Below are 15,350 nucleotides of genomic sequence, written 5' to 3'. Positions count from 1 at the left end.
ACTCAACCTGATAAGGCTATAGGGAAAGACGTTTCTTATGAAGGAAGTCAGATGCATGCAAAACAAAAACGGTCAGTACTAATTACCAAAATATTCTCTGATCTAGTATTCGTTTGCATTATTATTGTTATTTATAAATGATTTACGATTGGTTCCAGCTCGAATTGCCTTGACGGTAGCTTAAAAAGATTTTAATTTACCATATATATTTGACACTTACAGGCCTGCTAATAGGTAATGATCTGGAAAAGATACGTAGACACTTAAGTTTAATTAACTTCCTCTATTTCCATAGACCAACGAGGATCGTCATCAATTTTCTCGTTTTCCATGTATTGACAGAGGGCAAGGGGGTATTCCTTTTTCATCTATCTCCTATGAGGTTTGGAAAGTGACATCAGTAGCAAACAGTAAGAAAAAGATTATAAGAGTAAAAAATGAAAAGCTTTGTTTGTTCAGTTTTTATCAATGGTGCTTGTTTTTATCTTGCCTAGCTCGAAGACGTCAAACGTGTTTTTGCAAGACGCCTGTCGTTCTAATCTGCTTACTTTTGCCGTTAATCCAGGTATCACCATCACGGATCTTGTAAGCTTGTACATGCAACGTAGTGTCTGATGCTGTTGTCTGAAAAAATTGTTATGACATTACTAATGAGATACGCAAAATTTGCGAAAAGCTAAACATATAATAATGCTATTATGTGTATAGATGTCAACGACGGGGTGCTCAACCAAGACAGCGTGCGAAGTTTACTCTTTCTAGCGTAATACCTCTGTGTAAGTACTCACTAGGCAAAAAAACAGTCATAGTTAAAGCGGCTAGCGGATGCTCAAGCGAAATGTTATTAAATTGACTTTAGGTCTCCTATTTTCGAAATGCCTATATATAGGCCTGCCTGAATGACAGCGCGGGCGATGTCATCAGCTTCGTTTTCATTTTAGTCTATACGGACAAAGTGTATTAGTAGCAATGATGATCCGTTTAATGTCGGAAATGTGACATGGTACCAATAAACTTACCGCAGATCGTCAAGCGGGCGATTTTTAGTTTAGTATTTTGACGCGTTGAGAGATAGAGTTGTCCTATAGATATCCGATAGAGCTATCCTAACGTACGCGCAAAATCACACGCAACAGTACATGTACTAGAAATTTTCTAAAGTACTTGTATCAATTGAGTCCTACGCTATGGTTAGCGAAAGGATACGGGCCAGCTGTAGAAGCTATCCTGAAGTTTTTCAGATACAGAATTATTCTATGCGTGTCAGTGATGCACCTCTACGTGACGAGTGATGATACCTGACATGAGGCTGCCCCCACTTTGGGTTAATAATTTCTGATTAATAGCTTTTAGCATTTACTTAAGACTGTAAACTTGATTCGTCCTTCTGCTTTTGTGCCCTTCTCATTCGAGTCCGCTGCTATTTTCAAAGTTAATTTTCTCAAGTTTTAGCAATTTTCCCCGTTTATATTCCCTAACAGTTGTTTTTGCGACAAACCTGATTAGTATTGGGGGGATCTATTTTTCTCGCGGGAAGCATCCCCAATTATATGCTTGAATGAATTTAGTAAGTAGTTATATATACGATGCAGTCGAAGATTACCAAGCCCTCGTAAAGTCAAGTAGTGATTTTGTCCCGCAGATAGGTAATTTTACCTACGTGAGGGCAGAGGCCAGGACGACTTCCTGTACAGCCACAGAAAAAACACTATTTGAACGCCTGGGGACACAACATCAAATATTTCTAGACAAATTTTGATCTTAAAATAAAAGCTATTTTGTAAACTACAGTTTATTATTCAAAAAATATAAAAAAATATAGCATGACTTAAGTGATGAAATATTGGTTGAGGTTAATTGCGACACAACTGATGTTGCTTGTTTATAAGCTGCACTTAAATAAAGACACCTATTCAAATACACTTTGATTCTAGGCTCACTAGGCACTCTTGAAAAATGCCCTTTTTAGATTTGCGGGGAATAGCAATCATGATTAAAACGATCTTTTTGTATGAATTTTTTAGGGAGTCCTTCCCTTTTAAAAGCTGCAGCTAATTTTGATGAAACTCTCATATTCCAGATCTAATCGCTATTATAGATATTCCATTTTGCCTTCTGGAAACTTTCTCAGAGTTGTCACAAGCCGCACCTGTGGTGCTAGTAATGCGAAGCATCCATTTTGAGCGGGGTTTTTCTAACTATCGATATGATCCGATAAACCTATGTGTGTGACTAAATTCGATGGCTCACAAACAATCCGACAAAATGTATCCCATTTAACCCCTGTACAGTAGTTCACCATTGTCAACGTAGACTAAAGTTTACGCGCATGAACTGCCCGCGTATCTTGCAAGTAAATCGAATCTATATGTCTAGAATTAATTATTCTGCATTACAGCAGGGGGCAAATGCTCGCAAGTAAGATTGTCCTTTTCAATTTTTGAATAATTACACCTATGCCGTGTTATACGAGAAGTTTTTCAACTTAATTTAGTAGTAAAACTAAAGTGCAATCTGAAGTTGGAAACCTCGTTCCAAAATATGCTCTGCGAAACTTTGCCCGTTATTTATTTGGATTGTTGGCCAGATGAGTTGCTATTCCATTTCCACCTTAAGCATACTTATTGACTAGCTACTACCATCATTTGTTTATAGTTTCTTCAAACTATTATAGGATCGGATAAATTTCATAAGTCTACGTATGCATCGCTAGAATCTTATGACAAACAAAATTACCGCAGTGAAGATCTATTCATATTTGAAAGATTTATGTTTGCGAGCTTCATCTTCAAATCCTCCGAAATTTTTATTTGTAATGATGCATCTTCGTCCGAAAACTGATAGCTTATCTTGTGTAGAGCCTAGAAGCGTGAAGGGCGGCTTCAAGGGCCATAGGTAGAGTTCACACTAATATAGTGAATGCAGATAAACCTTACTGGTTATTGCACCTTTTAGGTTTTGCAACAGTTAGAGCCTGATCGTATGTATTTCCTTCCTAAATATTGCGGCTGGTCTATGTAGAATTCCAATCGAAAAATCGTGAAGGGAGGCCAAATTGACGGTAATCTATATATATATATATATATATATATATATATATATATATAGATTGCCAGAAATTTATGTGAATAAACAAACATGTTTTGTTTGTCAACAGGTGTAGAACACAATGTTTATGTCATCAGACAGAGACTACCCTATCACTAGAGAGAGAGGTGGAGGTAATTTTCCAATGGGTCTACTTTGATCGTCATCACTTGGTTGGTATTGATGATGCTTTCAAATGGGGTCACGTTCTTGCGTGGCCTCATCATGGGGATGTACAGTTGCCCTGTCCCCCCCCCTCATGTTTACATCGTCTACGTATAGTACATACACGGCTTTTAGGTTGAATACCTCGTCCTTCATTTTTTAAAAAAAAAGATACTATCTTTAGCTAAAATGACAGAGTTGTGTGGATTACATGCGCCAATTTTAGTTGCTTAAGGTCGTTAGATGTCTCGCATGAAATTAAGAATCGTTTGATTCTTCTCTCTGAAAAAAGTTTGAATAAGCAGTCAACAACGATGAGTAAACGAAGTTTTAATTAAAGCTAAATCCAGAATGCGTTCTTAGTGATAAACAATACACTAGCGCGTGTGAGAAATCGTAATATGGCTTTTTTTTTTTTAAACATACGTAATGCGGCGTTTTTTTTTTAATATACGTTAAAACCTGCATCGTGTCAGCGATAATTGTAATTTGTTATGCACTATGCCTCAGCTCATATGACATAAAAATACGTGGTACACATTGGTTCTAAATGTATATTAAAATTAATCTTCCTTGAGGTTTTATAACGTAGTCTAAAGTAACTACATAATCAAGTTTTCTATTTTTGTTCAGCGCCAATGTCACGGGCATTCACAGTCTAAAAAGCTGTCTTAAATTCAGACAAGTGCATAGTCATATTCAGATTTACCCATTGTTGGACAAACGTCTAGCTCTATTATGGCTCAGTAAATAAAGCACGATGAAGTCTGGTACTGACGATGCCTAGACTAGTAAACAGAATCGAGAAATACTGACGGATATGAGACGTTTGTGTCATCTTAGACAACAAACTGTCCAAAAACAAGAAAAGTCTCCGCCAGAGGCAAAACTGGATCGCTATGGAAAGACATCAGGCTCCTCCGCTTCATAGTAGAACATGCAGCGAATGAAAACATACGATGCCGGTTTGTCCCAAGCAATCATGTCATTCACACAGACTATGAAAACGTCATAGATATCGACAATCTACACGTGATGGGAAACAAACGCCAGAGAAAAATACTAGACGGGACAAGTACGATGAACGATTTGATGTGATCATGCGAAGTGGTATCGTCCGTATCAACAGAAATATGTGAAGGTTCAGCAAGCACAAAAGAAGATTAAAGAACCTCTATTGAAGATTGGACAAGCTTTGTGTTGAAATGATGACAGTTAGTAAAAGCGGCAACAAATAATCATAGGGTTTCACATAATTGGTAGAATAGGCGCTAATGCCTGAATCAATACATCGAAAAGAGCACAAATAGAAGCTAAAATTCGCTGACACAAGTGAGCTCGAAGTGCACATTACGGGCTAGACTATAGTAAGATTGTGAAATATCTAACTTCAGGGCGCATTGAAATTCTGGCTGGAGGCATCAAAATAGCTTTCGACTTAGAAAAAAAGTCTATGAGGCTAATATTCCTAGATTACGCCTAAAACGGGGGAGTTGCTTTTCCAGGGGTTTAGAAAGACGTACCCGTATGCTATACGGACAATGGCTTACTATTACCGTTAAGCATTATTCTATGTGTTGTAAAAAAACAATGCCAAACATTTTTGACTTTCCCAAGGATGAAGGCGTGTATATGATGGGGATTAAAGTAAACGTATACAGGCAAACCCTCTAGCTAGTTTAAATGTACTAATCACCAAAAAGTATAGATCCGAAACCTGCTGTAACGTTAAAGGAGAGACCCAATATGATAATGATGGAATTCCGAAAGTTCGCTTCAGGGATGCCACCCAATAGACAATCGAGGCATAGCTCTAGCGAAGGCTTTGACGGATTTATTGTCCGTCAAAGGCGCACTTGTATCTCGGACAAGCACGGAACGAAACAGCTGAGTCTCATTTTGAGATAATAGATTTGTTACTGTGATTTCAGTCCCTAGCTGATGATGGCATCGATGATCGCAACTAATGGACTGAACATCAATTTTCGTTTAGTTACTTTGGTCAGGAAACGACGAGAAAGATTCAGGTGCTATCACAAGTGCGTGCTTTGCTTGTCAGATTTGTTAAGGAAATAGAAAAAATTTAATGCATTTTCTAATGGTAAAACCGTTTAGTGATTACGTGAAGACACAGAGATATGAAGCAATAGAATACAGACGTAAAAAAAAAATATTGAAACTCTACTTGAGCACAACTGAATAACGCTCGCAAGTGTCTAGAGTAAGCAGAGATCATTCGAATAAAAAATTGCGTGTCCTCACAGTGTTCACTAGAGTCGCTCTCTCTTGAAAGACAATAGCCGCTGTGAGTTCTGTAAACAATGCGTAACTGGGCTAACGACAGGTAGATCTGGGCGTTTAAGAAGTGCGGATAGCACAAGAAATGTCGATGATCATCTTTCATCGAAATCGTGCGCCCTCTTCAATCAGATAAAACCGAATAGTGCGGTTACGGTAGCAGGTGCATAAAGTGGTCCTGACAAAACTTTCAATAAATAAGTCAACACAGCAAAATGGCCTGCTCTACTCGGATAAGTTCTCAGACCGGTTATACATTGGTAATTGTGACCAACATTTCAGATACGCCAATGAAAAGGTGGAGGCGGCTGCTGACATTTACACGAGTTAGTCACGCATTCCATAAGGGTCTTGTTCACCAATAGTCCGGATAGAGCAAAATAAAAAATGAACAGAGGTATCACGTGCAGACTTAATAGAAACAAAACAATCATTTCCGATAACTACCAGAGCTCAATAATGACAGAGCTTCCTGTTATTCATCAAAGTATCGCGTGGCTAATCAAAGATCACAAAAACGACGACGTACTAATGTGGTAAGGACTCAAAAGTTGCCCGGGTTTTATCTGCAGTCGAATCTTTGTGTGACAATACCGGTGTTGCCTAATCAGTTTTGAGTGGCAGCTACCCAGCCCGTGAACTTCTCGATTCACTTCCAATTAATGCCCTTGTACATCGGTGTCTGGAAAAACGCGATGGCCAGTAGACTTGCTCGACGTAGACTTCAACATATCTAGGAATCATCTTCTATCATGCAAGTGTTAATTGGTGGAATGAAGCAATTTGTGTGAAAGAGAAGTAGCGAGAACAGAGACGAAGACAGACCTCTTCAGCGAAAGGAAGTCAAATGGAAAGCAGAATCAGAAGGAGCTCCGCTCTGTGTAATCAAACCTGACGAGCTCCAAAGATAAGAACTTTCATTCCATTACACACTAACAAATATTTTACGCTTGTTGCCTAAGAATTATAGCCAGACAAGTTTTCCAATATATCAAGTGATTCAAAGCTAATATAGTGCACATGTATAAACTGATTGAATATGATATAACCTAATGGTAATGTTCAGCACTGGAAGTTTGACACAACTTTATCAATGTGACATAAGCCTCCGGGTTCTTCTTTAACATCCAGACAATGATTCTTCTTCATCTTCACTAAATTTCGCAATGAAAAAATGACCCGGTTCTTGTATGCAATAGTAGTAGCACATAACTACGAAATAGTTGTTTCTGCACATGCATAGAGGATATGTATCATCTCGTTTAATTCTACACATTTTATTTCGGACATAACGGTATGGGCTTGGACGAAAATATTAGCCCATAACTATATCTTCTATACACAAATCGATACCGACGTTAATAATTAAAAACGGAACTGTCCAGAACGCAAGCACGGATTTCCATTCCTCCGTTTAAATGTCATCAATGTCATGTACATAAAAAAAAAAGAAAACCATTTTAGGTCATGCAAGACTTCTTTCGATGGTAAAATATTTTAGATTTCTGGTTCATAATATCGATCTCTATTCAAAATGACCAGGGGTGTGCCTAACACAGATTCCGAACACGACGAGGACAGAACTCGTGCTAGAGAACGTTTTAGCCAGATCCGATAGCTACAAAATGGTTGTTACGGGCAATGTCAAATACTTCATCTTAGATGTGCTCAAGACCGCATAGTCAAACGAACCAATCGAACTCTTTAGGGATATCTTGAAGTACCTATGTGAAAAAGAAGGCCTAAGTTGACTAACTATGTCTACCTACCACTACGCCTATCACAAACGGAGTTGTCCCTGCAGGACTTCTTTTGGTAGTCCGAACTAATTCCAAGCCCGAGCCCGAGCACCGGGAAAACACTGCGGGCAATTAGGGATGAGTAAGGCTGATTTTAATCAAATCAAAACAGTTTTTGATAGAGAAAGCGTGTGCATTTAGAGTTTTCGACGAAACAATTTGTCTTTAAATGAATCAATTGAAGTCACCTTTAAGAAGAGAAAGGTGAACTATAAGGTGAAACAGGATGAGCCAAGCTAAAAGTAGCATACTTGCCAAACTAAACGACCCTAAATCAACACCAGGAAAGACAACAAATGCTACTAGTCGTCAAGCTACCATAGGTCACCTCTAATAGAAAGAGGAGCTATCGTATGCGTATACACAAGGTCTTGAAAAAAAGTTACGAGGAAAAAGCCATCTGGCATCCGCAGATGATGAAGGAATTCGACTTCGGACAGATGGCCCTCTAGATACAGTATTTTTTTACTAGCAGACGTTGCTTGACGTTTATTATTTATTTGTATCGTTTTTCTATCTAGAGATACTAGTCTTTACGCGCAAAGCGTTTCGCGCAAAGGTCACCCATCGTATGCGGGCCATTCGATCGTTAACCAGGCAGATGTACCTATGTAATATGACTAGGAGGCATTCTCGATGAGAGTGTAACGGCTCCTTAAAAGAACTTTGACTTTCTTACTTTGACGACATGGTAGATGGCGCATAAGATACTTCATACACGTGCTGTCTAGAGTGCACTTCAGCCGGGACAATTCGGTTCGCGGCCTCAGCAAGATTCATTATTATGTTGTCATCATAGCAACTTCGTTAGCTGTCCTAGATCCTGGTTTACGTCTTTCGCTAATCTTAGCCACGGTAGTATTTGATGGGAAATGGGGAAACAGCTTTTCTGTAGGCTGAGTTAGTTGAAATTATATTTTCCACCATAAGCATAATGCTAAAGACATAAACGAACGATAATTTGAGTTTGTCAGTTAGCATTTAGAATATATCGGTAACTGTTGTTGTTTCGGAAAGTAGTGTAAATAAAGGCGTTCGTACCAAGGTAAGTTAGACTAAAGTTCGCAATTGAAAGCCCTTTGTCGACTTCTTGGCACAGAAATATTGGCCCCGGTGAAGCAAGCCCGCGTTCGTTCTAGACGTTAAATTCGATGTAGATAGCTTCAGTTCAAAGCGGAAGTCGGTTTTCCGCTAAAATGTGTCTGCTGTAAAGAAAAAAACTGGATGTTTATAAACAACTGAATCCTGCTTTAACCATTAAATTAAATTGGTAGTTGAGAGCTGCAACGCGCTGTCATGCATAGAAAAAGGTTCTTCTAATTTGCCAGTTACCTGTCCAGGTGGTTCTGAAAAAACCGTTTTTAATAAATCTATTAATTATGGCAGGAGCGATTTCGATCGATACTAATACTATCGTCCGAAAAAATTCACTGAATTTTGATGGTTTCTTTTTTTAAAATCAGCACGGGAAAATTCAATTCTGCGCCTTGTTTTACTGTTGTTGGAGTCTCATGTCAATTAGAGTAACCTTGCGCACGCTGGTTCCGTAGTCAGTGGTCCATGTTTGTTAATAATAGCATATGACAAAATCCGTCCAATTTCTTCTCCAGCGTCTTTGATAGAATCGCTTCTTCTGTATAAAGCAAGTTATGTATTTGGCATCTGTGTGTAATTAACGACCATAATACGCAAAAAGTGTTTACGCGTGTTAATAGTTTTTTAAAACACTGTAGTTTTTAATAGATTTCTAAACACAACTAGTGTTCATATATGCAAGTTGGAGCTTCAAATATTCGCGTAATAGTAACTCTATAGCTTCAAGTTTTCCATAAATCTAACACCTCGTGAGTCGCATTGGCATGGAAGTGCTAAATATTCTGCTCAAATAAACATATAAAGGTAGATAATATTAAATGAAGTCATCTAATCTTAATCTGTACACTTTGCAAGCTTCTAAGTAAATCAAAGTTTTTTTTTTACGCCCCTAGCTATCTGCATTGCGTAAACAAGTGTCTAAGTTTAACATCATTGATTGGAGTGACTAGACTCTTCGAGTTTTTCCAACACACCTATAAAATGGTAATGTAACTTGACAAGCAACATACCTATTGGTCTCGTCCGTATTATACCTGCTGTTTACAACTTATTTGTATTCTGAATATCTGAATCAGCGATAACCGTATGAGTATTGCTCGTTAATGGTTGCACTAGCCAATTGTCCCATAAGAAAATAATGTTCTGTATTGTATATGTGATTACCGCATCTTGAAAGTATGACAAAGTTAATCCTCAGAGTGTATAAACGAAAATACTTCTAATTTTTGCCCCTCGGAAGGTATTCTACACGGCGTGCGACGCTAGTATGGCATAGTTCTCACAACAAAATAGGGCAGGGCCTAGGAGATTGATAATTTCGCTGAGCACGATGAAGAGGCAAGCCTAACATAAATAACAATTGAGTTAAGGCGTTCTTTTGTTGAGGCGAAGCTTGTGGCATACTTCGGTTTCAGAGCTTGGGTTTCTTTGTGCTTGACAAACTTCTATAGAAGCAAAGCTGGGGTGCTAACTCATGTGAAGTGCCTTATGTACTTTTCGACCATATCGCTAGATATTATCGCCTACCGCATTCTCTGTTTAACAAAAACGTCTCTCGCGTTTCATAGCGGCATGACGAACATGCCTTAACTCTCTCACTTGTCGTTCGATGGTCGTCTGCTATCTGGGCTAATTGTTCTGGCATTATAGGTACATGGTAGGCTCATTCTGTAGGACGTCATTGTGTTAAATTATTTTATCATGTTGCGCGTACTAAATAGTATCTTGAAACAAATAAGCCTTATTTCATAAGCAAATGTTTCTAGATAGACTGAATGAGCAGGCTGTGTGGACGACTCTACAGTGTAATATATTGCGTTTAAAATTTCATCAATGATTTTCTATTAAAGCCGCTAAAAGGGATTTGTTACAGTCGGGAAGTTAGACATGCTATCTTAAGTTTTTTCAAGATGTCGCACTTCATCCATTACAGAAGTCTTTTGTCCGTTTTAAGCAGCATAACCGATCAGACTGGGAAAGAACGGATCGTCATTGGAGGTTTACATAAAGAATGGCACTTCCATTACGCAGATGACGGAGAGATAGCGACCTGGGTTTTGGGGCCGCAAAACTTTGCTCAAAATCCGCCAACGCATGTAAATCGATGTTTCTAATGTATACATTAATGAAATAACTTCTATATTTTCTCTTTGTGTTTTTTCATTGGTTAAAACTTTTAGGTGGCCAAGGGTTCTTTTTAGTAGGATGAGTATTTTTCTGCCACGAAATGATTTCTTTTTTTACTAAGGCTGCCTCTACAATGGCGTCCTTGAATATGATGGGTACCATTTCGAAACCGAAAACTAGCCTAAAGACCGATTACAGTCCTGTTATAAGATTATATTCATCCACTATAAGCTATTGATATGTCCTAGGTAAGCTGGTATTTGCTAGATTATTATGTATCACGAAAATATGTACAAAAATACCCATATAGTCAAGGACAATTTCAAAACAACGCCAATGAAAAACAATCGAATGTATGTACATAAATATTTTCTTATTACAAACTTTACACATTAAAGATATAACTTAAATCTAATATCAGGAAAGTAGGCTCTCTTAATTTCCGTAATGGCAGTTACCCGTTTCACTTAGATTTTGGCTACTTTTACAGATACATCTAGCCCTTTTTTCTAAAATGGTTATCATCATGCTTCAAATTCGTCGTAGAAGTTCCCAATCTATCCCTAAAATGATGTACAGCTCAAAGAAATCACTGTATAGTGCGACTTACTGGCTGGAGGCATTGTTAGCCTTTTTTCTAACGGAACTGTAAGCTTCGTTTGCAACTATTATCTGATCTGAGGCTTATGTTGAACCTTAAATCGTTGAAGGTTTGGAAGCACGCTTTAGCAGGATGGTTCATCTTTTCGGCTAACTAACAACGTGATCGCGATATTAAAATATCCCTTTGATAAGCGGTTGATCTTCAGGAGGAATGGCGTCGAGTCGTCCATCCGATTATACGATATAGCTCCGCTCAGCTTCTTTCTACGTCCGCTGCACCGCCATTTCGGAGATAAGGCTAGAGGTATGCGAAAAGTCAACACATATTAGGTGAAATGAATAACTACCATGAAAAATGTCAAGAAAGGCCACCTTATTGACGTTTCAATTCGGTAAAACCTTAACTATATTATATTTGTAATAAATAAAGAGTATGTAAAGATATTCAGTTGCCTTTTGTTGGCGTCACTCTGGAGCTGCTTTTTACCAGATGGCCGGCCTTATTTCGTGACATCCCGTTCATTGTTGCCTTCTCAAAGAAACCCTAGGCCGACGACCACTAAAACTAGGAGGTCTTTATCCTACGCGCTGATTCAAGCCATCGGCTCTCGCACCAGAGGATTCTCTATCTGAAAACTCTTGAATTTGTTTACTGATTCGGCCGAAAAGGGGCTTGCTCTGTTTTAAGTTAGAACAATAGTTGAACGTATTATTTGTAGTTAATTTCAGCGCTTAGGCTAAAAATATTCGTTGCCCCCAGCTTCTTGGATAAGCTGCTTAGCAGTAAAGCTCAAATGCGTAATGTACTTTTTCCATTAGAAGAAAAGCTCAAATCTATCCTTGTGTATTTTTTCTAATTATAGGATTATTTCAGATAATAAAACAGCCAATGAAAATAAAGCCGGATTTTCCAATTCTACAGATACAGGACTTACGTAATAGTTTAAAAAAAATAGCAGTACTTAATCCACTGTAGGAGTACCATCACTCGTTACATAATTACCTTAATCAATCTTAGTCTGCTTGCGCCTCTACAGATTTGTCTATGCGACGTGACGATACCTGACGTGACGGGATTTTGACTGCGTTCTGTATTACCTAGTACTTCAGTACGAACGATCTGAGTACTAAGCGGTAGAACGAGATAAAAAGCATTACACATTTACATAAGATCTATTGCTTTTGCTTGTAGAATATACTGTTAGGAAAACGACATCAGCACGATTCCAGGTATTTTTTTAGGGATATACGTTTTATCCCAGTGAATGATAGCCAACTATATTCAACATTGCTTTTCCGTAGCGATGTACGAACTGGTCTAGATCCGTTTGTAATTGTCGGTTTTTAGTATACATTAGCTCTAAATCTTCATCATAAAATTTCTCCATGAAAACACCATGTAATATAAGAATCTAGTGAATGAGTATTTCTGGTTTAAGAGGCACTGGTAAAATGTTTGATTTTTATATGCTAAAGGCCGATTTTGAACCAGGCTTGCGGCAACCCATTTACTTATCTGTCTACTATTCCCCACCACATCACAGAACATTCGGATGGTTGATATTCCTGTTAAAAAATAACTACTTCATATTAGGACAAAGCGAGCACTTTGAAGCGAGTGATTTTCGGTCGTGTCTCGTCCTCTTCGAAAAGGAAAATGGAACGTTAAGAAGAAGATTGGGCACCTCAAAAAACTTGCAGAGGAACTAAACATTTTATACAAGTAATGTTAGATGATTTTAAAAGAATATTTATGAGCAGAAAGCTTACAGCAAATATTGTGAGGAATCTGAATTCAAAGAAAATGCAGATTCGCCAATAACCATCTAATGAGAGTTTTAACATATTCAGAAAGGAACCGAACTTATTACAACGCATCATTACACATGGTGAACCGTAAGAGTATGAACACAACGAAGGTAGGAGCATCATTTCCAGAAAATCATTTCAACGGTGACCTTCTACTAAAGAAAATTTCAAGGTCTAGGTAACAAGAAGGAAGCTTCTTGTCATCGACTTTTTCAACTACTAGAGGGTTGCACGTTTTAAATTTATTCCAAGGGGTTCTATTGTCATTGAGACATATAACTAAAAAGTTCTCAAAATTTACAAGACGCTGCCCCCCAAAATAAGCTTGAACTCTTGAAGGACAAGTCAGGCTGACTCCGCCTCAATAGCCCACCGGCTCACACATCGCTAACTGTGTCATGATTCTAGTATTCATCAACCTTACCTTCTAACGTAGGTGTAGCTTTTTCCTCTTCCGAAAGCTCAGAAACATTTTAACGGAGAACGCTTTAAAGCGACCGAGAAACATCCAGGAAAAAGAAGAGCAAAATTAAACTATATTCGTATCGAGGAATGCGAAAGCTGTACTGAAAAACTGAAGAAGCAGGGGCATATAGGTACTTATGATGACAGAAGTGAATTTGCAGAGAAGAGCCGGAATTTTGACCATTGAAATACGTCCAGTTATTACAAAGCCAAATTTTCAGTATCCTTTTTGGCCGCCTAGTGCAGCTAAAATGGCACTATACGATAACCCAAAAAAGTTGCTATTGAGTTGTATCGCTTTGCAGGAACTGGCTTACTCGACACGCTGTTTTACGGGCAGCGTTGACGTTAATAATATCTCTACTTGAGAGAAACGTCAACAATGCCTTACCTATAATATGGTGTTGCGTTACAATGTTTTGCTTGAGAGACAGATCTTTAAAAAGCTGTTGCTATTTATTTCTAGGACTTGACTTAACGGTATAACCTCGATCTGCGGCAAAAGCATTGACCATGTAAACTTCACTGTCAGTAACAAAAATACGAATTTAAGGCTATGGTAGTGTCTGTAGCGTGACGCTAAATGAATCGACTAGATCTGATAATGGCTATCAGTCTGCATTGCTTCAATTTTTCATAATTAAACATTCGATGATGAAAAGAGCACGTCTACCATGAACGAGGTTCCGATGAGCAATCATTTCCTGCCGTCATTTATTATGGCAGTAGTGATTCTACTGTATGCGTTGCCAGAAGCTCCCATTTACAGCATATTTGGCTTTACTTTGCCACGCTCAAATCGCTTCAAGAACTACCTGGATCTAGCTATGTGTCTAGAAGTCAACCATGTATCTAACGAACGTACAGCTAATTAGTCCGCCCCTTTGAAATTAACTACGGAGGGCTACACTTGGCATCACCTTTAAAAAACACTACATAATAATCCTATCAAACAACTAATTTCTCAACTAGCACGAAAACTTGTTGGAGCAATGTTGTAATTCCATTATATCATAATCGTGCTTTAGAGAGAATAGAACTTACAATGCATCTGTACGATGACGGTCTCGTTAAATGCCAAACTGGCCTTTAGACGATCCCAGTACGTCGATCTGCTTAATCGTGTTTCGTCATACTCTGACAACCGTTGCGTTACTGTAAATGCTATGCTCCATTTCGCCTTGTTTTTTTGCGTATTTTGTCCATTACGAAGATGTGTGATATTTTCCCTGCATTGATTCAAGTCACTGACTTGCGATTGAGCCTAAGTTATACACCTGCGTATGGCTATTAGAACGGCCATAAGCGATACAACAGCTGTTGTTTTTACAACTGTTTCTAAGAAAGCGAGTTATTGGAGACATTTCCGTGTCGGCGTCTAAGGACAAATGTAGCTGCTGTTCCCCGGCCACTTTGGCATCGCTACGACGGCAGCAACGACCGTAGCGGTAAAAAGCGGAACAAGCTCTAGAACAAGCGCGCTACTTCTTCGAAAGATTTTTGAAAAAGTCAATGCCGCTCTGAACAGGCAAGCCGTAGTGTTATTCTGTTCGAAAATGGAGAAGACAAAAGATGCCGGAGTAACAATTTCGAAAATTGCCTTTGAGTCTTTGCCAAGAGCAGCCTTTAAGCAAACTTTCAATATCTATTGACGAGGCCTACGATAGGCTTACCTGAGCTTTACATCAACTACGCACCAACTACAAGAACAGAACGTACACGTGGAAACTTTTTTCAAACCGCAAATAAATGTTTGAACCGATGAGAAAATAGTTAGGATATTTGCTTTCTAAATAATGCTGTCAACTCACTCTACTATATGCGAGCACCTAATTAAATCGATTGTGTTAACGTTTGCACCCACTTCGTCAACGTGACAGATGAATTTCACGAATCAGTGTT

This window comes from Varroa jacobsoni, unplaced genomic scaffold (assembly GCF_002532875.2).
Source record: "Varroa jacobsoni isolate VJ856 unplaced genomic scaffold, vjacob_1.0 contig00107, whole genome shotgun sequence".
In the NCBI taxonomy this organism is placed as follows: domain Eukaryota; kingdom Metazoa; phylum Arthropoda; class Arachnida; order Mesostigmata; family Varroidae; genus Varroa; species Varroa jacobsoni.
The sequence above is the reverse complement of the archived record's forward strand: the minus strand, read 5'-3'. Positions refer to the sequence as shown.